At 38.7% G+C, this 26,741-nt stretch overlaps 1 long non-coding RNA gene across 1 annotated transcript in view; it reads left to right on the forward strand.

Annotated features, from left to right (window-relative positions):
• Positions 1-26,493, forward strand: part of LOC135222599 (uncharacterized) — a 66,085-nt gene extending 39,592 nt beyond the window's left edge. Inside the window, exons 2-4 of the long non-coding RNA XR_010316296.1 lie at positions 8,982-9,135; positions 18,294-18,377; positions 26,339-26,493. This is a non-coding gene — a long non-coding RNA (uncharacterized LOC135222599). The remainder of the gene's footprint in view (positions 1-8,981; positions 9,136-18,293; positions 18,378-26,338) is intronic.
• The last annotated feature ends 248 nt before the right edge of the window (positions 26,494-26,741 follow it).

Raw genomic sequence — 26,741 nt, forward strand, 5'->3', positions numbered from 1 at the left:
TTCTCTGGTACATTTAGCAGTATTTGTACTCTAGAAAGCTGCCTGAGGGAACCTTTCATCAGGGTGACACAGCCCAAGCCCAAAAATGATTCTTGGTAAGCATGTGCATGTATATACTGGAAAGCGGTAATGTTGTGCGATATACTGCTGTGATCTTGCTGAGTGACCATGTAGCTCACTTAGGCTGATCAATTTTTACCAGCACTATATCGCCCGCGTGGAGATTAGCCCTTTTTCCCTGCTGGGAGTCGTGCCTTGATTGCAAGGCAGAGACATATTCGTGTTGCCAATGCTCCCAAAACACTTTTAAGGTATCGGTTAACCTGAGATACTGATCTCGTAACTTCCGAGTTGTCAGCGTCTAGTTCAAATCCTGGGAGGAAGCAATGGAGCCATCAAGTTAATCATATAGCTTTGTAGAAGATGGGAGGGGTTGAGGGGTGAGGACTTCATCCTCGCAATCATCCCCTGCATACATGAGAGGCCTTTTATTGACCATGGCTTCGGCTTCCTTCACCAACGCTCATACCTGCTCCTTGCGGAAGGTCTTCCTCTGGAAGGTTGTCTCTAGTGTACGCTTTGCTACTCCGATGAGACACTCAAAGAATCCTCCTTTCCACAGTGCTCGGGGCATCCGAAAATGCCAGTGTATGCCCTTTTTTCTCAGGAACTGCTGGACCTTGTCCTCTTCATACAGTTCCTGTAGAAAGCTGCTGGCTGCTCTAAAGGTCTGATGGTTATCCGACACAACCATTGTTGGGGTCCTGTGTGTCGCACAGAAATGTCTAAACATCAGAATAAAGGTGCCAGCCAACAGATTGCTGCAAAATTCCATGTACAAAGCTTGGGTGCTCATACAAGTGATGAGTAGAATGGACAGTGGTGTGGATTGGACCCATGTGGTCTTACTCCAATATGGTCGAAGGGCTTGGACATCGCCACTCATTCTTTGGGTGGTGGTGGTGGTGGTCGTGTCAGGAGGGGCCTGAAGGCCATGATACAGGCCCTACAAGAATGTACGATTTCTTGGCTCTGACCCTCAGTCCAGGCGACCAACATTCCTGTCAGAAAATTCCTATTAGTTCATTGACAGCACAATGCATGTTAATATCATGCAAGTGTTTGAGGTAACGGAGTACTAATTTGCCATTGGCAGGCAACAAAATCAGCTTATCTTTACAATGATAACTGTTACTGATCCTACTATGAGTATAAACAACTCCATTTATCATGCAAATGTGTAATTGTGCAACAAAGTTTCGAGTATCATTCGGCACTTTACATTACTTTGAAGATATACATTGCCCAGGTACTGGCTAAGTAATGTCTCTGCTCTGATCTGACAAGTTTTATAAATGGATTGCATTTCAATTTCAGAAATTTTAAGACCAGCTTCATAACATTCAACAAAACTTCAAACTCAATATTACTCTCCATGATTTCCCAGATCATGCTGGGTTCTACTAAAGCAATTTCCTCCCTTAGTTCTCGGAGGGCTGCGGCAACAGTCATGTGTACTTGGTTTGACATACACTCTCTCACTCGGCGGTTTCGTTTCTCCCGTACGATGCAGAAAAGGGTGGTCACTCTGCCACATTTGACTTTGCGACGGCTCTCTCAAGAACATTGGCGGGGTTCATACTTGTAGGCACATATCTCGAGGTCATGGGGGAGTTCTGTAGAGCAAAAACTATCTCTCCCACATGATTATTGATCAAAACATTTTTATGATCATTTTTATTGTTGACCCAAACAACAACCTTGCTATCTGTCTACAAAGTGACTGTTTCAGGATGCATGAGTGACATCAGATGTTTCCCTAGCCTACAACCCAACATAAGCGCTAATAGCTCTAATTAGGAATGGTTAACTTTAACATCCTTTTAGATGTGACCCGCATTTTACTAGTGATAAGGTTAGTCATCCCTTACCCCTGCTGTGCATAAGCAACTGCCCCATAGGCCTTACTTGATGGGGCCTCCAGAAAATCATCCGAGCTAACTCATTCTTTCCACGATCGTTGTAGGAACAGCTTCCCTCTAACGAATAACGGGCTCAATAAACCTAGGGGGTCAAAATTGAATACGAGTAGGGAGAAAATCCTACGTTTCATGGGTACCCACCCTTCTCCCAAATCTCTGATCCTTTTGCTAGCTCTTAAACTAACTTCATCACTTTCTCTGTTCCATTCCAGTTCCAATAAGTTAACGCATACTGGCTCATCTCAACTCATCTTCGTGTCTAGCCCTGTTAAATTACTCACCCATCCAGTCAACGGCATATTGACTCATTCTAATATGGCCTTGGTATTCTCATTACCCTGAATCATCTTACATTGCTCATCAAACATTTCAATGTAATTGTCGTCATAGAAATTACAAATCAATTCAGCTCGCCTTTCCTTCTGCAAATGGGTGTATTTGGCATCGTGGGGATCGAGCAAAATACAAGGGAAAGATTTGCTAATATCTGCCAACAACACATACTGGCCAAGATGGAATCTTATTAACAAATTGTATAGTTGGGTCCTGTATATAGGCAGTCATTTAAAGACAAGTTATTTTTCGATTTGGCTGATACATTGAACACTATTTGCAAGGGGGTGGTTCGACTTTCTTTCTTTACCCAAAAATGAGGCATGTAATACCCTTCTATCTTGGAATTTTCTACCTTCTGTATAAATCCCACCTCGAGATAGGTTTGCAATACCCTTTCATAGTCTGCATGGTACTGGGCTTCCTGATCAAACTTTGCATTAAGAATTTTGAACTTGGCTACAGTATTGATAGTTTACATTCTGGCGTTCATCAGAACGAAAAGGACTTACTTGAAAGCCCTGGTTAGTTTTGATTACACTCGACTTACTCTATTTATAGCCTCTGACTCTTGTATAGTTTACTGCTCTGAGGGAGCGATCCCTATCCTGTCTAGTCTCAACCATTCGTCTACATCGCGTTTGGGTGGAGCTAACCTACACACTCGAAGGGTGAGGGTGATGTTTTGCTTGATGTCTTCTAGCACCCACTGCGGTACTCTTCCAAATGGCGACATCCCACCATGTGTAATAAAGACACTGACTCCATCAATTTTGTCCATTCCTATGACAAAGTAACTACCTCTTTGATTTGATCACACTTCATATCGTTATCAGCGGTGTTACAGCCCTTGCTACGTAGATGTGTTCTGACTTTTGTATAGCCCATGCTGTGGATGGGGACATCCACGTTCTGATGGGCAACCAGTTTTGTACGAATGGCTCTATTCTCTATTTCCAATCGATACACCACCACATCAAACTTTCCCTCGATGACTGTGGAGCCGAAGGGGGCGAGATTTAGAGCCACCCTACCAATCACTGGGAGATTTAATCTTTTCACCAATGGCGCTGATATAAAACTATGCTTCCCCATATCGAGGAACAATGTGACGTGGGCGTTTCTGTTTCGGACACACAAATTGGCGGTAGCAGTCGGTAACAATGAGCAAGGCAAATCGAGCGAAGGATTTCCTTTGGTGACTTTCACGTTTACGCATGGTTAAGCATCTTTGTCTTATGTTTTGGGGTGGTAGCGATTTTTTGGCTAGCTTTTGGGCTCATGGTTTTCACCAGGTGAGAGGTGACATGCGGATTATTAAAACTATGGGCTACAGGAGTGAAAGACGAAGCTTTAGGTGGATGGCAATTGTCACATATCAGACTATGGTGCCTAGCCCCGCACAACTTACAAGTTACTTTATGACACTGCTCGCTCCTGTGTCCCACATTCAAACAATCTTCTTGTTCGGATCAACTGGCATTGTCTCACTGCCATGTCATGTGATTTGGTACACTCATATGTGGAATGACTTTCATTACAGAATGGACATACCTTTACCTTTTGATTGGATGGAACAGTTACTTTAGTTTCCTTTTCAGTGTTTAGAAACTCACCTTTCTGCAACACATCATCTTCGAGCATGCAGATGATAAAGTCTATCATTTCAAAAAATTTTCAAGGTCGTAATCGCATTTACGTAAGTACTCGACTACCTTACGATAGATCTTTCCTTCTCATAATTTCTGATTTATGAGGCTCATTAACATGCCTTGACCCACATCATACTTACTTAGTCTTCTAATCTGTTTGATGAGTATCGTTGGTTCAAACCTAAACTTCTTGAGTTCCATGGGGTTCATAGAGGGCACAAAAATATTTGCCAGCGCCGATGCAATATTACTAGAGCCCAATGCTCGTTACCATACTGCTTGTCTAGCAGATCCAAAGCAATGTGATAATTTTCCGCAGTTAAGCTCAGAGACTTAACAGCTCTGAGCGGATCCTTTCCCAAGACGTCTAAGAGGTATGTGAACTTAGTCATGTCGTCCAAGTCACTTCTATAGTCCACAAGGACATTAAACAATTCCCTAAAGGTGGCGTACTCCCTCATTTCTCCCTCGAACACAGGGAGAGATAACAGTTTCAATTTAGGCAAATGCACTTGCCGATTCTGAACATTTAAAGTATCGATCCGGTCAGCAACGAGACTGCCCTTGTCACGTCGTTTAACAGCTGGTGTAGCCTAGCTTCTACACCGGATTCTAACCTAGCTACGTTGGACATATACGTCTGCAGTTATTTCTCATTTTCCCTTGTATTATCTACCAAATTTTGGTATACAGCCACTGTACACGTTTCCACAAGCTCGCATTGGGCTTCTATGACAAGGTCAGAGAGGAGACCCATTGTTGCCTCAATTTGAATCACGGTGGCAACTGCCATGGTTATTACGTTACTTACTAGGGACCAAATACAATAAACAGAAATTAGTTACATTATGAAGAGGGGGGAAAGTTAATCTTAAATTGAGGGACCTAGGCTACCTACTCCTTTTGGCAATCGTGATCTACTCTGATTAACCTCATTAGCTGGTTGAGGAACACAGTTTTTACTTGTGCCGTAAAATGGACACCATCAGATTTCTTACCAGATTTGTAGGCAGTAGTGTTCTTAGAAAGGTGCCTAACACCATAGTTGTTATGTATCGAACAGTATTTCTTTATATTGGCATTCAAGTTTTTTACTTTAGCATTGTACTATGCTGGAACTATTTGGAAGTGATTAACATCAGAATAATCTCTTAGTTCAGTGTCACAGATTGTGATTACGTTAGCCTGATTCCTAAACCGCTCAATGAGCTGCCTTAAATTGTCCCATACAACCTTTGGTGGTTGCTTGGCGAGGTCATTACCACCCAAATAAAGTACTATCAAGTTATACCATCTCTGCCAGTGCTCTAGGCTATCATCAATGAACTGGGCAATAACACCCCCTGGTTTTCTGAATATCTCTATCTCCTTCTTGCTAGTTTGTGGCAGATCTGGTGGGAATTGTGAATTGCCTATCAAAGCTACTCTGAATACCATTGCCGATTCAATGCCTCCTGTGTAGCTGACCACTTGTCATCCGGTTCGAAGGACCAAAAAATGTGATTTTATCACTAGTTCGTTGCCCAGGTGTTGAGGGCTGATTACAAGATCGTGAAAGACGAAGCAACAGCTACACAGGGTAGGGTAGAATACAGGGTGACCAGACGTCCCGTATTTGATGGGATAGTCCCATATTTATGACATATGTCCCGTATCCCATATCGACCCTCCCCAGGGAGCCTTTTGTCCCGTAGTTTCAATATTTGAAAAAAAATTACAATATAAGTGAAATTTTGCAAAATACGTGGTAAAGGCGACTGCCCAAAGTTGGCAACAGTGCAGTGGGCCGAGAACGAACAAATCTGTCTTGGTATTTGATTTTTAAACATAAGGCAGCATGTCCGACAAAAAGTGCAACAAAAAAGTGAAGAGAAAATATGTACTTTTAGACCAGAGTGGCAAAATTACGGTGATTTAAAGCAAAGGCTCGTCCCCCAAAACAACAACAAAAGTGAAGCATATTGCAAAATATGCTCAAAGAATTTTAGCATTACGCATGGTGGACAGCATGGATCAACAGCAGCACAAATCAAATAAACAAGCAGCCTCGGTTGCAGCAGTGTTAGGAATAAGATCATAATTCCCAGCAAAAAATTCTACAGAGGCAGAAAAGGTATAGTATATATATATATATTTGTTCAACTGCCTCTCCAATTTAGGTGTCCCTTATTTCAATTTTCAAAATCTGGTCACCCTGGCAGTTTTACAGCTGGATTACAAAAAATAAACTCTTCAAGTTGAAAAACAAGACAGTTCCCTTACATTACAACTATTTACAATCCTCACAAGTATAAATCCACTTTTAAATATAGCCATTACAACAAAGATTCGGTCGCAGCAGAAAACTAATTTCTTTGTTGAAAAGGGTCCCAGTATTAGAACTAACTCTTCTAATGCAATAAATGACCTGGTCAGGACAAATACGCAATGGATGCACTTTGATAAACCTAACTTATTTTCCTATTTTACAACTATTCATGGCTTGATCAGAGGAGAGTGTTGAACTCCTTACCTTTCCGAGTTGCGCCCTGGGGAAGAATGCTGTGCGAACTTTGCGAAGGAGGGATGCCACACTCTACAACATAGTGGCGCCAAGACATGGACTCATTTGTTGCGCATCTATGTTATCTTCATGAATTGAAAACAGTTATTCTTTATTGCAATTAAGGGTGGATTGAAGTTTTATCAATTAAATTAAATTTTAGGGCATTCTCCCGGATTCGCTATAATTTCAGAATTTTCGCCTTGGGCAGTTCTTTTGTTTCTTATACTGAATTCATCAGATAAATTTTGATTCATTATTTACAGAAAGGTTATTTTTTATTAGTTTAATTCATTCTCTTCTCCTCTGATCAATTTGGCTCACCGCAACCTTCTAGTTGCATTCATTGTTTTGTTACTCATGTAGCCACATCACCAACCCATTGACGTTCTTCTTCTTGCTAAATAACCTGATGTTTTGGAAGGGGATCCTACCTTTTTCTCGATACCTGTAGTGTTCTACCAAGTTCTGAACCTTTTCTCTGTACCTACCAGTGACCTTTGCTAGTTTCAAGGACAGCCATATATCCAATCTCTTGCAAAACACTGGAGATAGGCTACTGATGACCGTGGCTAAATGGATCCACACGTTTTTTGTTGAAATTGTTGATTTGGTAAAGTTGCAAAACCCTTCCAACAACCAACCCTACGAATTGTATATTTGACCCTACATTATTTCACAGCAAGGTTATATTGTAATATACATTATAATTTTATAGAATTGCAATTTTCAAACATGTATGAAAATGAACACGTCGCAATAAACAAATTTTTTACATCTAAAATGAAAATTATCATTAATAAATGGGGCATACACATAATATCTTGTACTATTTCAATTAAATATATGTTATAAATTCCATGTTCACGAACTCTGTGTATACTTTACTAAATATTCTCTTTTATTACTTACATATTAATTTTGGATTATCAGTGGATATTTATATATTTTTCATGTACATTACCTGTCTTTTTTTAACATAAATATAAAGAGTTGGGCCTTGGCATCAATCTTGGTAAGAGTCAGATGTGTGGCAGCCGCATACTACACCACTAAAAGCAGACAGTGTCTGGTGAGTTTCCGCTAAGAGCTTAGCAATACCCTGGAGGTTTGTATGGCAGACACAGGCGGTGAGGCTATCAACAAACAAATTTTTTGAATCTGTCTGCAGGCTCTGTATGCTCACATAGATTGGGCTTAGACAGATATGTGCATTGATGGGAAATAACAGTGCAGACTTAAATCAAGGCAGAGGGTGCACATGTTGATCAAGAGTATATAATGAAACTTATAAGCTTGAAAGCATTGAGAAGGCGATTTATGTCTCACATAAGGTCCTAGAAAAACATTATATGTAGAATAGGAGACAGTTCACTGGGTGCTGAGGCTTTCTGGTGTGGAAAAGAAGTTAATGAGATTGCTTTAAAGTTTTATGTTGGAAGCAAATTATTGTGTTAGAATATTTAAAAAGGAGTAAATTGTTTGATGTACTGTAAAAGTGAGTCTGGGGCAACCATAGCTTACATTTCCACAGTATGTATTACATAGAGGGAAAAGATGGCCTACAACTATTTATGGAGATGATGATGATGATGATAATGATAATGACGATGATGATGCAAGTTAACAAGTATAGTGGAAAGAATGGAATCAGTTGATTTGTTTAGGATTTTCAGAGATAATGTTTCTGATGATTGCAGTATGAAATACGAGTTGAAGCAAGGAAAATAGCAGGGTGTAAGGTAGGAAGCTAGGAGGATGTGTCTAGAGGATAAGAGAATTTGAGTGCTTCTGGAAACTGTTTTTAGCATGTATAAGGGGATTGTTGAGCTACCCCACCATGATGGAAGTGAAGTAATACTGAATGTGTGAGGAAAAAGCTTGAAGCTGAACATGTTGATTGTCTGTGTAGTACATGTGGCATAAGAAGCACGACAAAGATTATTTAGTTGCGAGGATAGGTCAGAGTGTTTTGAGGTTGTAAAATCATATAAAAAGAGTGGAGGATGCAACTGTAGACTGGAAATAAGAGTATCAGGATGGAAGAGGTGGGGAAAATGTGAAAAGTCATGGGTAATTGGGATAATCATGGTATTGGAAAGAAAGACCCTTCATGAAGCAAACAGAATGTTTAGAAGATAAGGTGAATGGATCATTACGGGGAGGGTGTTTTAAGTGCCTCTGATGAGTCTCCTGTGTCGGCATAAAATGTGGCAAATAGGAAGTTTTCTAAATCGGGGTTATATCCACTATACAGCAGTTGAAGAATGAATGTAGTAGTTATCAATGTTTTATCTTTTCCTGGGAACCATTATGTAATTGGTTGAAAAGGTTTTTAGGGAAGAAAAGAATAAGGTCATTTGGGATAGATCAGTCAAATAACCATATAACTAAAATGTTATCTGTTGTAGAATCGGAATTTCTCACAAGCACTGTTGATTCCATGGATGATGATTATGCTGTTCTTTCCAGAATGTTGCTGATGGACACACCCAGGACAATGTTACCATGGATACCTTCTCCTCAATGCGCACATCCAAGATATTACAATCAGAAAACATTTTAGCAAATAGAAGACCTTCATTTCATCCTCTGCTCCGCTTCCGTTACATGTTTATTTCTTTGCGTAAGATTTACAAAAAAACACTTTTGGAATGAATCCTAACTCTATTATGATAGCTGTATTCCTGGATCAGGGCAGGGAGGACAATAGTCTGTGAAAGCTAAAAACAATTATTAGGGTAATTTAGTTTGAACTGTCTATAGCCCATCCCTTTCGGGTGAACTGTTGGTTCTAGCATCAATTGTTTTCCATTCGGTATAGTATTCTGTTGTTACCCTGTGAGGATGGATATACTGAAGTGTTGTTGACATCTTGTGTTGCCGTTTTTACCTGGTTTGATACTAATTTGGTCTTGTTTATTATGTAGGATGGATGATCTGGAAGATAAAAGAAAAAATGGGATTTGTAATATAAGAGAGTAGAACTGAGTCTATGACTGTTTTGATAGTCGCAAAAAAATTCCCATTAAACCGATTGTATAATGAGATACATCAGTGTAACGTCACGACTCAGTCGCTATAACAAATTCCAAAAATTAAAACAGAAAAGGAACAAACTAATTAATAACGAAATTCACATTTGATGACCTAGACAGCAAGAGAGAGAGAGAGAGAGAGAGAGAGAGAGAGAGAGGGCTATATAAGACCTGCATGAGTTTAATGGCGTCACCAGAGTAGTTGGAGCTTTTCACCCAACCTACTTGTGACTCCCAGAATGTTATTGAATAAATAAAAAGGTGGGTTAAAAACGAAAATTTTATTTCTTTTGTCTGTGTTTGTTTGTCCCTGTCATGAAGTAGGAGTAGGAGTTTGATTTTAAGTTATAAAGATTCCTGTAGTGACATAGAATCCATGTGCAAATTTTTTTTTCTGGGTATGTCAAGCAGTTCGGATTTCTATAGTAGACACAAATATACAAACCTTCACTTATATATATATATATATGTATATATATATATATATATATATATATACATATATATATATATATATATATATATATATATATATATATATATATATATATATATATATATATATATATATATATATATATATATATATATATATATATATATATATACGTATATATATATACATACATATACACACACACACACACACATATATATATATATATATATATATATATATATATATATATATATATATATATATATATATATGTATGATATATATCTGGTCTTCTTGTATTCGATGATGTTGAGTTCCAGATAATGGCAATCTGGATGATTAAGGGATTGCTGTATTAATGATATATCAAAGTAACTCTTCTTCTCTTGGTGTACCTAGTAATCCTTCTCTTTCTAAACATTTTTCTCTACACTATTTAAAGTTCCTCGTATCGTTTGGGTTATGAGGTCTGAGACATTAGTGTCTGATGTAGCAAGCCTTAGGAATATGTTAGAAAAGTTATGGAGTTTGCTATTGCTTCAATTGCTTTATTACCAGTTCAAATGAATTCTTTTTTGGGTTTCCCTCTTGTGGCAGAGGGAGAGCCAACACCCTCCATTCCTTGTAGTCATACATTAGCTATTGGCCCTGTAATGCTCCCTTCGCTTTTGGAACCGAGTATCTCAGCGAGAGGAAGTGGTGTGCGCCTATTGTCTTGTACAAGTTGGCACTCAGTCACTGAGGGATGTACACTGTAAGGTAGAACGGAGTAAGCTAGGCAAGGTGTAGGTGGTAATATAGTTGTAGAGCAGCACGCCCGTTATAGACCTCATTATGTCTCTCAGGCCCTTGCCTTCAAGGAGACTGCAAACTCCCTGCAATCCCTATCTAGTTTTTTGGTTACTTCTATCTCTTCTTTGTTGATGTCCCCTCAAAATGGTGCTTGGATGGTTTCTTGAAGGTGCTTTTTTGGCACCGAACTCTCATTCTTCATTTCAGTCACCCAGATGTTCTTGGTCTGCCAGTCAATATCCATGCCATTTGTCCAACACGCAGGAGGTTTATTCATGTAGGCATTCTAGGAGCATTTGGAATCATGTTCATGATTGCAGTCTCCTCAGACAACATGGATTCCTTCCTGGTTCCTCATATATATATATATATATATATATATATATATATATATATATATATATATATATATATATATATATATATATATATATGTATATATATTATATATATATATATATATATATATATATATATATATATCGAGCTACAATGTCCTTTAATATCTAATTCGCTCTACCTCGAATTAATATATTTTCATATATGCTTAACCGAAGGGGAATTTTTTTTCTCGATAAATAATGACTTGCCTGGACCAGGGCGCGAAACCATGGAGCCTTTCAAATCCAGGAACGTCAGTGAAGCTTTTACCTACTGCGGTGGTGTAGTAGGTAAAAGCATATATGAAAATATAATTAATTCCGAGGTAGAGCGAATTAGATATTAAAGGACATTGTAGCTCGATATATGTATATGAGTCACGGAAATATGATTTGACTTATATATATATATATATATATATATATATATATATATATATATATATATATATATATATATATATATATATATATATAGTAGGTCTTTTCAGGTTTCTTTGAAACACTCTGGGTCACCTCTACAGCATGAATGCTCGGTGCTTTCCTTGATCAAGCAATTGATCCCAGATTTTTTCATTGGCACTTCAGACGATTTTTGCATTTGTGCCAGCCGCCACAGCATCTGCTTCTGATGACCAGGTACAAATTTTTCTAGTTCTTTATTGTCCAGGAAGAAGTTTTTGCTGATATTTTTTTTTTTTTTTTTTTTAAGTGGGAACTATAGTTGTCCCAGCGAGTTAGGCGTCCTACTTCAGCTGACCATATGGAGATACTTGACTGTCTCTTGCAAGAAGAAGTTTTCCAAAGGAGTGCAGAAGATCCATCATCAATTCCAGAAGGAAATCAATCAGTGTACTGTACCAGAAACACTGGTCAACATTCAGAGCTTGGTGCTATTTCAGGTAGATTTCTTACACCCATACTTCTATAAATAACCTAATAAGTGTTTTTTTTATTCATACTACGCTAATGGTTTTACTGTTAGTATTATTAAGGATTCTCATTCCATGTTAGCATCCACATTAATTCATTCTGGTTTGGTTTCCTCTTTCTAACTTGGATGTTAAGAAACCCACCTGTTCCTTTCAAATTGAGATTCCTAAATCTACGATTAAAACTTTGCCCTGGAGCTTAGATGTAACGCTGAAGTATATGAGTAAGCATCCCTTCGAACCCTTAAACTGATGCTTCCTGAAAGATTTGATGATTAAAGCTGTTGTTACTGGTCTTGGCCTCAGCAAAAAGTGTCAGTGAACTCCAGGCTCTCTCCGGCAATGTGGTTGTTACTTCCCAAAGAAAAATTCTTTCTACTTACCCCCTCTTCTGGACAATTTGCCCATCCTCAGTGCAAAGAATGAATTCAAGTCTCGGACTCTTCCTCATTCTTTTGACATCACAGTGAGCGAGTACTGTCTCTAGATTTGCAAAGTACTTGGGACCTGAAACAGTGTTAAAAACTTTTATTTTTTTTCAGTCCTAGAAACCAAATCAACCCATGTCAAAGAATGCCATGGCTTTCTGTTTAAGGTTCTGGCCAAGAAAGTGCACACCATATTAGATCACTCATTTTTGCCACTCTTAAAAGCATGGTGGGAGAGCAGTGGCAACTACAGTTTCCTTAAAACCCTCTGTCTTGAGTGTTATCAATGAAGTCCAATGGAGGGAGATATATATAGCTTCCTATTTGCCTGGCACTAGTTGTGAGATGTAAAAATCATGCAGAGCATTTTCGTCCTTCATTGCAGCAGGAGAACACATATTATCCTGAATGGTGAGGTTAGCTATATTCTTGCATTTTTCTATTTATTTAGGAGTTATTGAGTTTGAGGGGAGTCTGGGGGTGCTTATTTTGAGATAGGTAACGGCCTTCATTCATTTACCATAATTGCTCTACTGGCGCAGGCACGAGGTCTCTTGACCCACTTTCATCAAAGTGAGAGTGGTATCCCCTGCAATGAGCCCCCAACAAATTTCAAATTCCTTGTAGCCTAATGAATTATTCCTCTCCTAGCAGCAATACTAGCGGATGGATTCTAATCAACAGGTAAGTAGTGTCTTTTTCCTGGTGAAATTTTGATGTTGTCTTGGGGGTATATTATTTATCCTCTCACCTTTCTTTAATGTGAGAATGTTGAGGTAAGATTCATTAAAAAGAGAATTTTTTATAATAAAATTGATTTCTTAGATACCTCTCAGCTATTCACCTCACCCACTCATGTAGACGAAAGAAACACTGAATGGAAAACGTAAGATGTTCGAACCAGCAGTTCACTTGAGAGTGATGGGTCAAGAGACAGTTCAAATTAAACAATCCTATTAATGATTTTTTTTCCACGCTCTATCGTCCTCCCGCCTGACGCGAGTAATACAGCTATCATGATAGGGAGGTAAGTATTGAAACAAATTAATTGTATATTAAAAATTTCTATTTTGTTCATCTGCAGTAGGTAACAGGAAGGAGAATAATATTATTTTGAGAAGGGACGGTTCTGAATCCATACGAAAAATATTTGACTTTCTATGACGATCATTATCCTTGGTACAAAAAGCAACGCCATCCCACAAATTGTAACAAATCTCCGGCTGAGTGAATCTGAATGAGATTCCAGAGTATGCAGAAGCTAACAGCATCCATCATCAGATGTCGGCTTAACAAAAACATCCTAAACCCAGAGTCAAATATCACGTGAATCTCAGGAGTTTGCATCAAAGTGAAATCATAATTGTTAAATAATTACTCTTAATGTTGAAATAAACAGGCCAAGCCCAGAATGTCACTGACTTGGGAAATAAGCTTTCTCTAAATATAGAAAAGGTAAAACAGAGAGAAGCAAATAAAAAAGTGCTAAATATAACTGACTAAACAAAATTTGCATGAAGATATCCATAGAATACATTCCAAAATTTTCTGCTAAAGCCAAGTGACCATTTACGAAGCATAACCATATTGGTTTTCTCAATTTACCTCATTCTGAGTATTTTAGTTTTTCGGTTTTCAGTTTTAGTATAGCTTTTCAGGTTTTCTGGGGAAGTGAGGAGGGGTTGCAATGTTTGAAACACTCAGAAAATAATAGAATAAGTAAGAAATTATACCCAGGGTACTTTGGGAAATCAGAAATCAGCTTAGACCCTCTCTTAATTGAACACACACACACACGCACACACACACACATATAATATATATATATATATATATATATATATATATATATATAATATATATAAATTATACAAGGTCCAAATAAAAGGAAGGTCTGGCCACGCTGAGGTAAATTGGGAGCAAGCTGGGTGAGGGATAATTTGTGACGTCAGAGCAGACTGTTGGTTCAAGGTGGTATCCTTTCCTGAGAAAAACTTTTTATTTTTCAGACCAGAATGCAAACGCAGTTAGGAGGTATATACATAAATAGCTCTGCCATAGCTATTAGTGAGTTTTGTTATTGGAGTACTGGTCTTGATGTTAAAATGTCTTTTACCTTCTCAAATGACTCTTGACATTCTGGAGTCCAAACAAACTTTGTTTTGGGACTGATTAAATCAGTCAGGGGGCTACTACAGCTGAAAATTTTCGACAGAATCGACGAAAATATCCAGCCATCCCCAAAAAATCTCTGTAATTGTTTCCTGGTAGTGGGGTTGGGTAGCCCTAAGGATACCCTCTACATTAGCATCAACAGGAGTAAGAGGGCCTTTTTCGAATTAAAATCCCAGATACTGAACAGTTGCCTTTTCAAATTCATTCTTTTCTAAGTTGATTGTTAGTCCTGCTTCCCATAGTTTCTTGTTGTAGAGTAAATGACTGTGTCACCAAGGTATATGGCCACTCCTTCTGTGGATCCTAACAGCTGATCCTCTATCTTTGGAATGTTGCAGAGGCTTCATCAGACCAAATGTCAAAACAGTGTACTTAGAAAGCAAAAGGCGTCATGAAAGCTGACAGCAATTGAACATTCTCATCCAAGGGAAGCTGATAATACCATTTTACCAATTTACCTTTGGAACAAGCTTGGCATACCCTATATTATCAAGTAACTGATCAATAAGTGGCAAGGGATAATTATCAGCTACGCTGATGGAATTCAATTTCCGATAATCAGTACATATTCTAAATAAACATTCTAAAAAGCCATTTGATTTCTTCACCACCACACATGGAGAACTGTAATGACTTGAACTGGATTCTGCTAGTACATACTGCAATAAAATACTCAAACTTTATTTTTAAAACACGTTTGTGAGAAAGTGATAGAAGAGATGCTCTCTGTTTCAAAGGTTTTGAACCTTCTCTTATCTTTATTTCATGTTTTGTGAGTTTGGTACGCTTAGGTACATATGCAAATAATTCAGGGAAACCTTTAATTACTTCGCTTAATTCACCACTTTGTCCAACGCTCAGATGTTTTAGTTTATCCTCCAAATTTTCCAATATAGAAGAATTGTTCATCTTCTTTCGGCTCCCAATTCTTAGCCATTATCGTCCTCTGTGGATGAAGTTATTTGTGTTACTTCTTTTAGTTTCGGAGAAGTAAGCTTTCAAAAGATTTTCGAGGATCTTCCTTTGCTGTTTCCTTCTTCCTAGTGTTTCAATCACATGCGTGCCATCACTTAACTTGTTGGATGGTTTCATTTGGTTTTCCAGCTCCCTCGACAAAACATGCTTACATCTTTGTAAAGTCCAGACTAGAAGAAATATTTCATAATCTTCTCAACAGTTTACCTGAGTCTCATGTTTCCAGACTCGTGTGCTACTGCTACAATAAATCAGATAACGTTGTATCCTTCTTCTGCAGTTCTATTAGTTTCTCTCTAGTCGCTTGACCAACTTAATGTGGTCCCAGCGTTTGGCCTAAATTCTATATTCTGTCTAGCTATCTATCTGTCTGTCTGTCTATCAGGGCATACCTTTCACGATTCAATCTAATGCAAGGAGTAACAGCACATAACAAAAAGTCGGAAAGTGGACTGTTGAAAGTGTGCCCTCATAAGGGGAAATTCAAAACCAGGACTTTGGGAAGCCTCAATATAATGGTACTGGCAGAGCTTGAAGGATAAGAGCAACTAAATAATGCACCCATTATAATCCAGTTGTGCAGACACTTGAGCCAGTCAAGCAAACACTTTTTGGCGGTCAGGAATGTCGCCCTCACCCAGTTTAGAAAACTCATGAATATTGAGACAAGTGAATTTGATAGGAATGGATGGAATAGAAATTAAAGCAGCATAAGAAAGGCTTAATGTGGTATGAGGTAGGAAGTTCCAGAGAAAGGAGTTCAGATGGTGGCATGAAAAATTTTCAACTAGATGCTCACCTAGTAAATGGCTGGCAGAATAAGGAAATATAGATCTCAGGACAGGAGGAAACATCGTTTCATGGGCATTTATAAGCAGTAAAAAAATGTTTACGGATAATTTTAAAATATCAAAGCTTATATATATGTATATATATATATATATATAATATATATATATATATATATATATATATATATATATATATATATAAGTCTATCACATTACCGTGATTCATATACATATATCGAACTACATATGTCCTTTAATATCTAATTCGCTCTACCTCGGAATCAATATATTTTCATATATGCTTAACCGAGGGGGAATTTATTAAGCGATAATAGAATTGGCCACCGACAGGCGCGAACCAGCGACTTCCCAATCCCAGGATTGGCAGTGAAGCCTTAAACCACCCCGACACCGCAAGACGTTTCACAAGGGGTGGTTTAAGGCTTCACTGCCAGTTCTGGGATTGGGAAGTCGCTGGTTCGCACCTGTCGATGGCCAATTCTATTATCGCTTAAAAATTCCCCCTCGGTCAAGCATATATGAAAATATATTGATTCCGAGGTAGAGCGAATTAGATATTAAAGGACATATGTAGTTCGATATATAAGTACTATCTATATATATATATATATATATAATTATATATATATATATATATATGTGTGTGTGTGTGTGTGTGTGTGTATATGTATATGCTTTTTGGACAAATTTTCTGTCTTATGCAATGTTGCAATGTCTCTTGAAGTTAATAGCATTGTTCTTAAATAAGATCAATTCATAAGTACTTTGAATGAGTCTACACTTCTTTTCTCCTCAGGCGAGCTTCTCAAGAATAAGGAAAAATGACTCAAGATTCTTTCCATTATTCACTTTTCTAGTCGACGGATCGTTTCCTCGATCATCGATGGCATCTTCAGGACTAAATTACAAATTAACATACACAGTTTCAGTTACTGCATGCAGACTTGAATTTTAAACATGACGTCATTGGTGAGCTAAATTTCTAGGGTTCGGAATTCGGAGGGTCTCATTCTCTCGGGGGCGGTCTGGGCAGGAGGATGGACGTTCCAGGTGCTCCGTAGGATGCAACCGTCTCAGTGTCCGATAGTCTTGACTTTCTTCATTGTCAGTAGTCGTATCCAGGTGCATTGTCGCTAGTATCTCCCTTCAGATTTTCACGCAGATGTCCTGTGGTTTCCTTGAACAAGGGAGGATGGAGTCCGTGTTCCTTTGTATGTTTAACGCAAGCCGTTGCTGATTTATACTGACAGCTCCTGCTGTTTGCGATCTGTGGAACCTGGCTTGTTTATACACGATCTCTGTCCTTTCTAATAATTCTTCTAGTGCCGGTTTACGATAGTGGTCGTCTTCTACGTAGTAATGAAATATTGCCCCTAGATTGTGGTGAGCTTGCAATCAGCCCTGCTACTACAAGCTCACTGCAACCCAGATCACCAGTGAGGGTAGCTATAAGACCAGCAAACGATAGACATTTAGCACCCAAACGACGTCATGTTTAAAAAAAAAATACGCATGTAATCATAAAAATCTCGTAGTTCAATTTGCAATTAAGTCCTGAAGACGTCGCCAATGAGCGAGGAATGTCAGTTGACTGGAAAAAGTAAATGAAAAGAATCTCCACTAATTTTTCCTTATGAGAAGATCGCCTGCAAAATATAGGAGAAATGTAGACTCATGCACAGTATATGAAAACAATGACATTCACTTCTATAGAAATAGTCTCTACTGGCAATATATAAAGACATATTTGTGACAATGTATAAATGCATTTGTTCGAATCCTAATCAGGAATCTTTGGACTTTTTGTTTTCAGCTAATGAGACGGCGAGCAAGGTTCAGAAAGTATTCCAAATGTTGGCGAAACCCACCTGCTTGGCGTTCCTACCCTCGGAAACCAGTAAGATATCGTGTCACATTTCTTTCTCAGTAATACTCAAATTATCACCAAAGTAATTTTTTTTAATCTTTTAGCTGAGACATGAAAAGCGAAGAACAGTTCTCTTAAATCTTGGGACACATATTGCTCAATAATGACACACCTAGCAACTCTAGAAAGGGGACAGAGCTTCAAAATCGTAGAAGTCCTATAATCTTTTCTACTTGAATGTAGTAACAGGCTCTACATTATTCGTTAATGTTGGTTTGGTAACGTCAGTTCAGAGTAGAATATCGATCATCCTAAAAAAAAAAAAAAAAAACTACTGTGAAACCTTACATATAAATAATGTTTGACACTAAAATGACGTAAAATTCATGCGCATGGTAACACTGCGTCCCGGGCTTTAAACAATATCCTATTTCGAATATTAACGGTGTAATTCGCATACGGTAAATTATTAAAACACTTTTCAGTTGCAAATGTACACCAAGATATCCTTTTATTTACCTAAAACTTACACCATGCGTAACTATTTAAAGCCCGGGACGCAGTGTAACCATGCGCGACCACCACAGGCTTATGGACAGATGAAAAAAAAAAAAAAAAAAAAACAGAGTATAGGACTCCCACCAACGTATACATGAGACATCAGTCTACTAAAATGAAATTACAAAAGTTTTAAAGCTCAGAAAAAAAAAACTGATCAAAGATGCAAAGAGAAATGTAGTAAGTATCACATCATCTGAGCAAATGCAGGGACTAAAGATATCAATAAGAAAGTGTGCAAGTAATATCGTCTTTACTTAGCTCTCTGTCCTAAAAGGTGGAATTCCTTTTGACCCATCCTTCGGTACGAATCATTGACATATCCTTCGCCTTCTTTGTTGCGACGTATCTACGGTTTAGGACTAATAACCTGATGCTCACAGTAATAATGGGTTGTTTGCCCATTATTACCACTCCAAATATAATGTATCTCTAGTCTCTTTCTCATTTCCTTTTATGTATTTGTTTCCTTGTTGAGTTTCAAATCATATTTCTTTTACTGAAAAAGGACATCTCACATCTGCGTCGAGTCTGCGATAATTTACATTCTCTGAGGTATGCAATGCCTTCACGCCATATTGAGGTTTCCCTGTCAGGGTTGAGTATATAGATATTCTGTTCTACGCTTCGTTTACCCATCTCTGGTGGTTTGAAGTTAAGTAAAATGGCATGAGTGACTCCCCCCCCCCCCCCCACCACCATATATAATGGTATGCAGAGACGAGTCTTTCCGGTTTTGGTTTTATCTTTTTTTTTTTTTTTTTTTTTTTTTTTTTAACTGACATCATGGTGATTATTGATATCTTGAAGTAAGAGTTCTGAGTTCTGTTTGCTTTGTATCCAGTATCAAGGAATAAAGGAATAGTAATTGAAAACTTCTCCAGTGTATATCGGGATTGTGATCAGTAGCCTTCGTCAGTAACAATAGCTGCAAGAAAAGGAGAGAGTGAGTTAGTACGATAAGAAAGTTTGCAAATTTGTTGCATTTGTAGTTTTCTTCCACCATTACCTCGTCAGTTTTTTTTTATTTATGGTATCACTGTGAGGAGACTTTTCCATGAGAGCGGTCGCTAAAACTGTTGACAAAAAAGCCTTCAATTCATCTCCTGCTTTCTTTACTTCTAGTATATGATTTTCGAGGTAAAAGTGAGATTCCTGATTTGTGGAAACAGCTCTTAGTTTCTTTGATGAAATTTCTAATGTTCGTCCAAACAATGTGCGTTTAGTTGTAATTCCAGTGATGTTAATATTCCTCTTCCCCATTTCATCTTCTAAGGTGATCATTCTACCCAGCAGGCATCGCAAGGGACGATATTCCAGAGCTGACTGATAAACCTCATGGAACAATAGATGTTATTACTGGTAGAGGTTTCTTTATTTTCTTCCGAGGTTGCATAGTTTCAACTTAAATTTTCTCTTTGTGCTTCCTCCACCTCTTTATTTTTCCAATCTTACTGGCTTCTTTCTTTATTTTTCCAATCCTTAATTTATTCTTTCTTTATTTTTCCAATCCTTAATTGCTTCTTTCTTTATTTTTCCAATCCTTAATTGCTTCTTTCTTTATTTTTCCAATCCTTAATTGCTTCTTTCTTTATTTTTTCAATCTTATTGGCTTCTTTTTTTATTTTTCCAATCCTTGTTTGCTTCTTTCTTTTCTCTTTGATGATTGAGTTCTTCTGTTTCTGAGAAGTATTCAGTTTCAATTGTTGCGTATTTGTCAAATAGGCTGACTTGTCTGTTACCTGGGGTCATATGCTTCCAGTGGTCATAGTAGTTTCGACTAACTTCATCTTCATGTGATGCAGACAGATGCTGAGAAATAGCAGCACTTGTTTTTCTATCTTGGAGATGACCTGAAATGTTAACATGGTTTACAACATTTACTTGAAATCGTCGCTTTAACACCTCTCTTATTTACAGTGTGTCCTAAGTATTCAATTTTGGTCTTGAGAAATGTATATTTCTTTAATTTCCACAGCAAATTTGACTCCCAAGGTTTTCAAAGCCTCTACTTCGCTGTGGTGCTAGTAGGTGTTATTAGATTATCAGAGCAGCAGTGTCAACATTTTCCGTTAATCCGTCCAAAACTGTTCATAAGTCTCAGATATGTTATTGAGCTTAATTTAAAACCGAGAGGCATCTTTACACTCTGGTATCCGGTCTTGCTTGTTGATAAAGCCGCCGAAGGCATGCTGTACTAATTTCGAGGGGAATGTGTAAGAATTCCTGGAGTAAATCGATTATTGTAAGGTATTTCCTGGATCCTATGAAAGCGATGAGGTCTCTCATATAGGGCACTGGATAAGGCTCGATTCCTGTGTCATTGTTTAAATTCTTAGAGTCTACCACAGCTCTGTACTAAGTCTAATCTTTCTTGGGTACTAATTAAGGAGGGAATAACCAAAGTTATTTGGAAAGCTCAGTTATTCCTTCACTATTCATTCTTTGGACTTCGTTTTCAGTAATCTTTTGCGAGTGAGCCTCTCTATAAGCAAGGGTATAGAATTATTTTGTTATTTGGAGGGATGTCTGTTGCATAAGTAATAACATTCGTGTTCACAAGTTCAGACAATGACAAAAAAAGGAGCCAAAAATGAACTCTTAATCTTGAAAACTAAGCGTGCTGTGATTTTTTGAAAGAAATTATTTTTTCCACTTCCGCGCTCACTCTGAGACCGCCTCGGCACACGGAAGACGATTTTTAATATACCCCTTCAGCGTTTAAGGGTTAAACTCTGATTTACCCTCAGCTACTTCAGTTCTAACACTAACACTTCTAACCTCTTTCATACACTTATCTAGCTCGTAATCCTCTACTGTTTCTAAAATGTCATTACACATTAACCTTTCATTAGTCCATCACATTTTCTCCATACATTTCAGATTTATAAACTCATACACACTCTCAGGCACAGTCGCCAACAACTTCCTCACTAACTCTTTACACTCATTTATCCCTTCATCCCCAAATTTTTTCCTAGCTAATGTTTCCAACCTTCACACATTCATTGACAACAACTCACCAACATTCATTCTTGCCTCTTCAAAATCAGGCTTTCTCCTATATCTAATGCTACTCTATCCTTTTCGCCTGTTCCACAAGCCTGGCTTTCACACTCTCATATGGCACATTCCCTACACTCATCATTACCCCATACATACTCAACAAAAATCCTGTCAGAAAGCTAACGAACTCTCTTGCCCAGACTCTCTAGTTATCCCCATATTTAGCCTCACAATACTTCTCATATTCCTTTAAAAAGTCCCCTATGTCCCTACTAAAATATTCCTCTATGGTGCACATCAGGGTACCTCTCTCATATACACAGCCTTTTGTACTTCCTGCTCATTCTCACTCTCACTTTTGCTACTTCCATTCTGATCCCTCTTAACCTCTTTCGAATACAATGAATCAACTTCTATACTAACATCCATGCTCTTGATTACACTCTTCTTACCCTTCTTCTTTCTACCTACCTGTTTCCACTCACTGCTATCTAAATCCCTCTCAGCCCTTTCACAAACGTATTCAGCTCTAGTTTCATCCTGTCTGTCATCCTTACTAGCCTTCTTTCTCTTAGTCTTCTTTTCCTCAGCCCCCTTCTTTTTCTTGTCCTCAGGTTTATCCTTATCCAGTGTCTTCCCCTTCTTTCCCTTACTTATTACAGTCAAATCACCTTCGTCACTCATACTCTTATCCACTTGTTCTTTCACTTTCTTAATTGCTCCAGGCCCGTCAAAAGACCCAGTAGGCCTACCGCCTACTGCTCCCTCTCCCATGAATCCCTTCATCATCTCCTGCACTGCATTCATCATTTTCTCAACCATTCTCTCTTCGGCTCCTTTCACCTCTTCTTACATTTCCACTTTCACACTACTTAGCATTCCTCTCATTTCCTCTAACTCGCTCTTCAGCTCCTCACACTCTACCACATTCTCCACTTCCAATCGTCCTCTCACTTTCTTTCCAACTTCAACTCCTCCTTCAACCTCTCCACTTCAGTTAAACCTTCCATACTGCTTTTCCTTCAGCAATCATACAACCCACCACACCAACCGTCCTGCAGCTGCCACACCAGCAGCCCCACTTTGGGCACCAATAAATAATGTGGCGGGATTACAAGCCAAAACCAAAAAACTCTCAAAACCACACTTGTACTTACCACACACTCAGGGTGAGGAGCTGCGCTGTCCGCTGGAAATAGCTAGGCTAGGCTAGCCGTCATAACACAATACACAAACAACCAAACAACGACAACAACCACACAACAATTCAATAACTATACAACAAAAGACCACTGCACAAATAATCACTATCAACACCAAAAACAATAACCCGAAAAGTCAACACACTGCCTACAGCACCAAGGAGCCATAACAACACTCAACAACTCACAACTCCAACAACTCATCTACAACACAACAGAACTCACAAGCACCAAACTCAAAAATACAGAAACAACAGCCTTCAAACATACAACATCAACAATAATTCAAAGAACTTCAAAACACACAAAATAACTGACCTTCAATAATATTCAAGAAAAGCTTCCAAAAAACTAACTCTCCAACAGAGGCCGTGATAATTACCGACTCCCTCACTTCTCCTCTCTCTCATCACAGACGCTCGCCACTGATATACACAGCGATTGCCACAGCAGACGCACGCATACGACCACCATCAAACCACTCCCATTTATTCTTCCACCAATTTTGCTCTCTTTCTCTCTTTCACGCTACCCTCGGAGACGTTGTCAAATTTAAACTACCATCATTACTCCTCCATAATAAGAACTATAGTACCCAGTAGATAATTCTATGGATTTTGGAGAAAGATTGATATGTTTCGTTGAGATATCCAGTTCAATTGAAAGTAGACCATAGATGACCTTTGCGATCTGTATAACAAAGGGGATCTCAGGTCCCGCTGGTCTTTGCGGATTGAGGAGGTGCTTTCCTGAAGATTTCGTAATTACTTTACTGGGTTTGAGGCACATAGTGGGAAAGGCAAATAAGGTTTGCTGATGCTATGCTCTCTCTCTCTCTCTCTCTCTCTCTCTCTCTCCAGGGGCTCCTATGGGTGTGAATGACAAGAGCCACAGAGAGAGAAATGGAGAACAACGAACCATATCAATTATGAAACATATCCTTATTTCAATAGAAAATAGGAGGCTCTCAACGGCGTGCACGTGCACACACAAAGAGAGAGAGAGAGAGAGAGAGAGAGAGAGAGAGAGAGTCTTGTGTGAAGGGAAGAGAGTCGCCCCGAATGGACACTCATGAGACGGGGGGAGGGGACAGCCTTGAAGCCGAGAGGTGTGGTGTGGAGTTGATGTGTGAGGATGGGATAATCATACAGTACTACATGTGAAGAAATGACAAACAAAGGTCTGAAGCCCGGATTTGGCAATTAAGCCACTTCTGAAGAATATTAATGCTTTGGTTTCCCCGAAGGATTTTGGATGCGTACCCAAAGAGTAAAGGAAATTCATTATAGGAATAAATATCCAAAATCCTTCGCGGAAACCAAAGCATTAATATTCTTCAGATGTGGCTTAATTGCCAAATCCGGGCTTCAGACCTTTGTTTGTCATTTCTTCATATGATTATCCCATCCTCACACTCCAACTCCACACCACCACTCGGCTTCGAGGCTGTCCCCCCCACCCCCCTGTCTCATGAGTGTCCATTCGGGGCGACTCTTTTCCCTTCACACAAGACTCTCTCTCTCTCTCTCTCTCTCTCTCTCTCTCTCTCTCTCTCTCTTTGTGTGTGTGCACTTGCACGCCGTTGAGATCCTCCTGTTTTCTATTGAAATCAGGATATGTTTCATAGTTGATATGGTTCGTTGTTCTCCCTTTCTCTCTCTGTGGCTCTTGTCATTCACACCCATAGGAACCCCTGAAAAGAGAGAGAGAGAGAGAGAGAGGAGAGAGAGAGAGAGAGAGAGAGCATCAGCAACCTTATTTGCCTTTCCTACTATGCGATCAAACCCAGTAATACTAAACTTCGAAAGCACCTCCTCAATCCGCAAAGACCAGCGGGACGTGAGATCCCCTTTGTTAGACAGATCACAAAGGTCATCTATGGTCTACTTTCAATTGAACCAGATATCTCAACGAAAAATATCAATCTTGCTCCAAAATCCATAGAATTGTCTACTGACGGCACTATAGGGGATGAAATATGTGTGTGAAAGTGAAGCAGTGAAGAGGAAGATCGCTGGCGTTCTCAAGTAAACTACAAACAGTAGAAAAAGTGTTATTAAAAAATGTAAAACCATTTTAACGCATCCTAGTAGTTGTCTTTATTGCAGTCAGGTTCTGAATGAAATAACATTGACAAGAATAACCACTAATCTCCTTCGTATATCGTGTGTAGAATATAGTTAAGAGTGAATTGATAAGGACTTGTTATTTCCATTTGTTAACAGTTCTGATAAGATTTCCCTCGAGAACCTATTTTTACAACTCGTTCATATACAGTTGAAGGAACAATCAATTAAATTTAATGTTTCTCGGAGGTTTAGCAAAAAGAGCACTATTCCTTTGGCCACGTCTACAAGAATATTGATGTTGGCTTATTCTAACGTTTTATTCCTTACTCGTCTGGCCCCTGTCAAATGGCAGGTGTTCTTCATCTGAAGATCAGCCTCAATTTCAGTGATCTCTGACTGCACTAAAGTAGTTATATGGAAATTCCTTCCATATTGATAGTTTTTGTAAAACCGAGTTTTATTATTATTTTTTCCTTATTACAAGATCTCGTAGCTTGGGCGAAAGATCTTTTACTCCGTTGTTGCACTGCAGTCATGGCCATAGACCAAGTTTATACTGCTCTCTCTCCCTCTCTCTCTCTCTCTCTCTCTCTCTCTCTCTCTCTCTCAGTGAACCTCGTTCTAGACATTACGTAAGGGTCTTTGCAGTGTCCTCTCGGTCCTTAGCTGCAACCCCTTTCATTCCTTTAATGCACCTCCGTTCATATTCTCTTCCTTCCATCTGACTTTCCACCTTCTCTAACAATTGTTTCATTGTGCAACTGCGAGAATATCATCCTGTTACACCTTTCAAGCCTTTATACTGCCAATCTACGTTTCAGGTCTGAATGACCTCATAGGTTCCAGAGCTTGGCTTTTGGCCTAAATTCTATATCCTATTCCATTCTAAGTATTCGTATGCACATGCCTGTAGTGGTTGTGGGCTGGTCTAGACCAAGAGTTTATTGACCATAGATTGTTATTACAAACCGGGAAAATTTTAGTCCATTTAGTAGGTAGCATAAACTGATGCAAAATATAATGGTAATGTGATCTGATGAGCGTGTTTTCCTGGTCAACTAAAGACCTACTTCCAGCTTTTTTCACCAACAGATCTAGACTGGAATTGACATTTAATAATGAGGTGATCTTAAATGGTTGTCTTATCCGTCAACAGGGGATATTAGCCTAAAATTTAGCAGTGGACCGTGCGTTGCAGATGATGGTGACACCAGGTATTGGGTCGGCTCAGTCGTTCTAAACACCGGCTGCGATTCGGTAAGGCCCAAAAAATCGTTTCTTTTAGTATTAAGGCCGAAACTTGCAGTTATTCTTCTTAGTATACATTGGCAGCTGTGGAACAACTAAAAGCTTCCCTGTTATGTGTGGGTCATGGTTGCGTCGCCTGTCAGATAGGTACTCCGTACAAGGCACAGACAAAATGCTACTTATTTTCTTGATCTTACTTTGCACGAGTCTTAGGGGGAAATATTCTTCTTGCAGTTATGTAGCTTATTTCATGTCCAATTTAACCAACATAATTCCTCAGCTCTAGGAAAGGCATTGGCTTCCTGTGAGAG

Source organism: Macrobrachium nipponense, chromosome 8 (assembly GCF_015104395.2).
Source record: "Macrobrachium nipponense isolate FS-2020 chromosome 8, ASM1510439v2, whole genome shotgun sequence".
NCBI lineage: Eukaryota > Metazoa > Arthropoda > Malacostraca > Decapoda > Palaemonidae > Macrobrachium > Macrobrachium nipponense.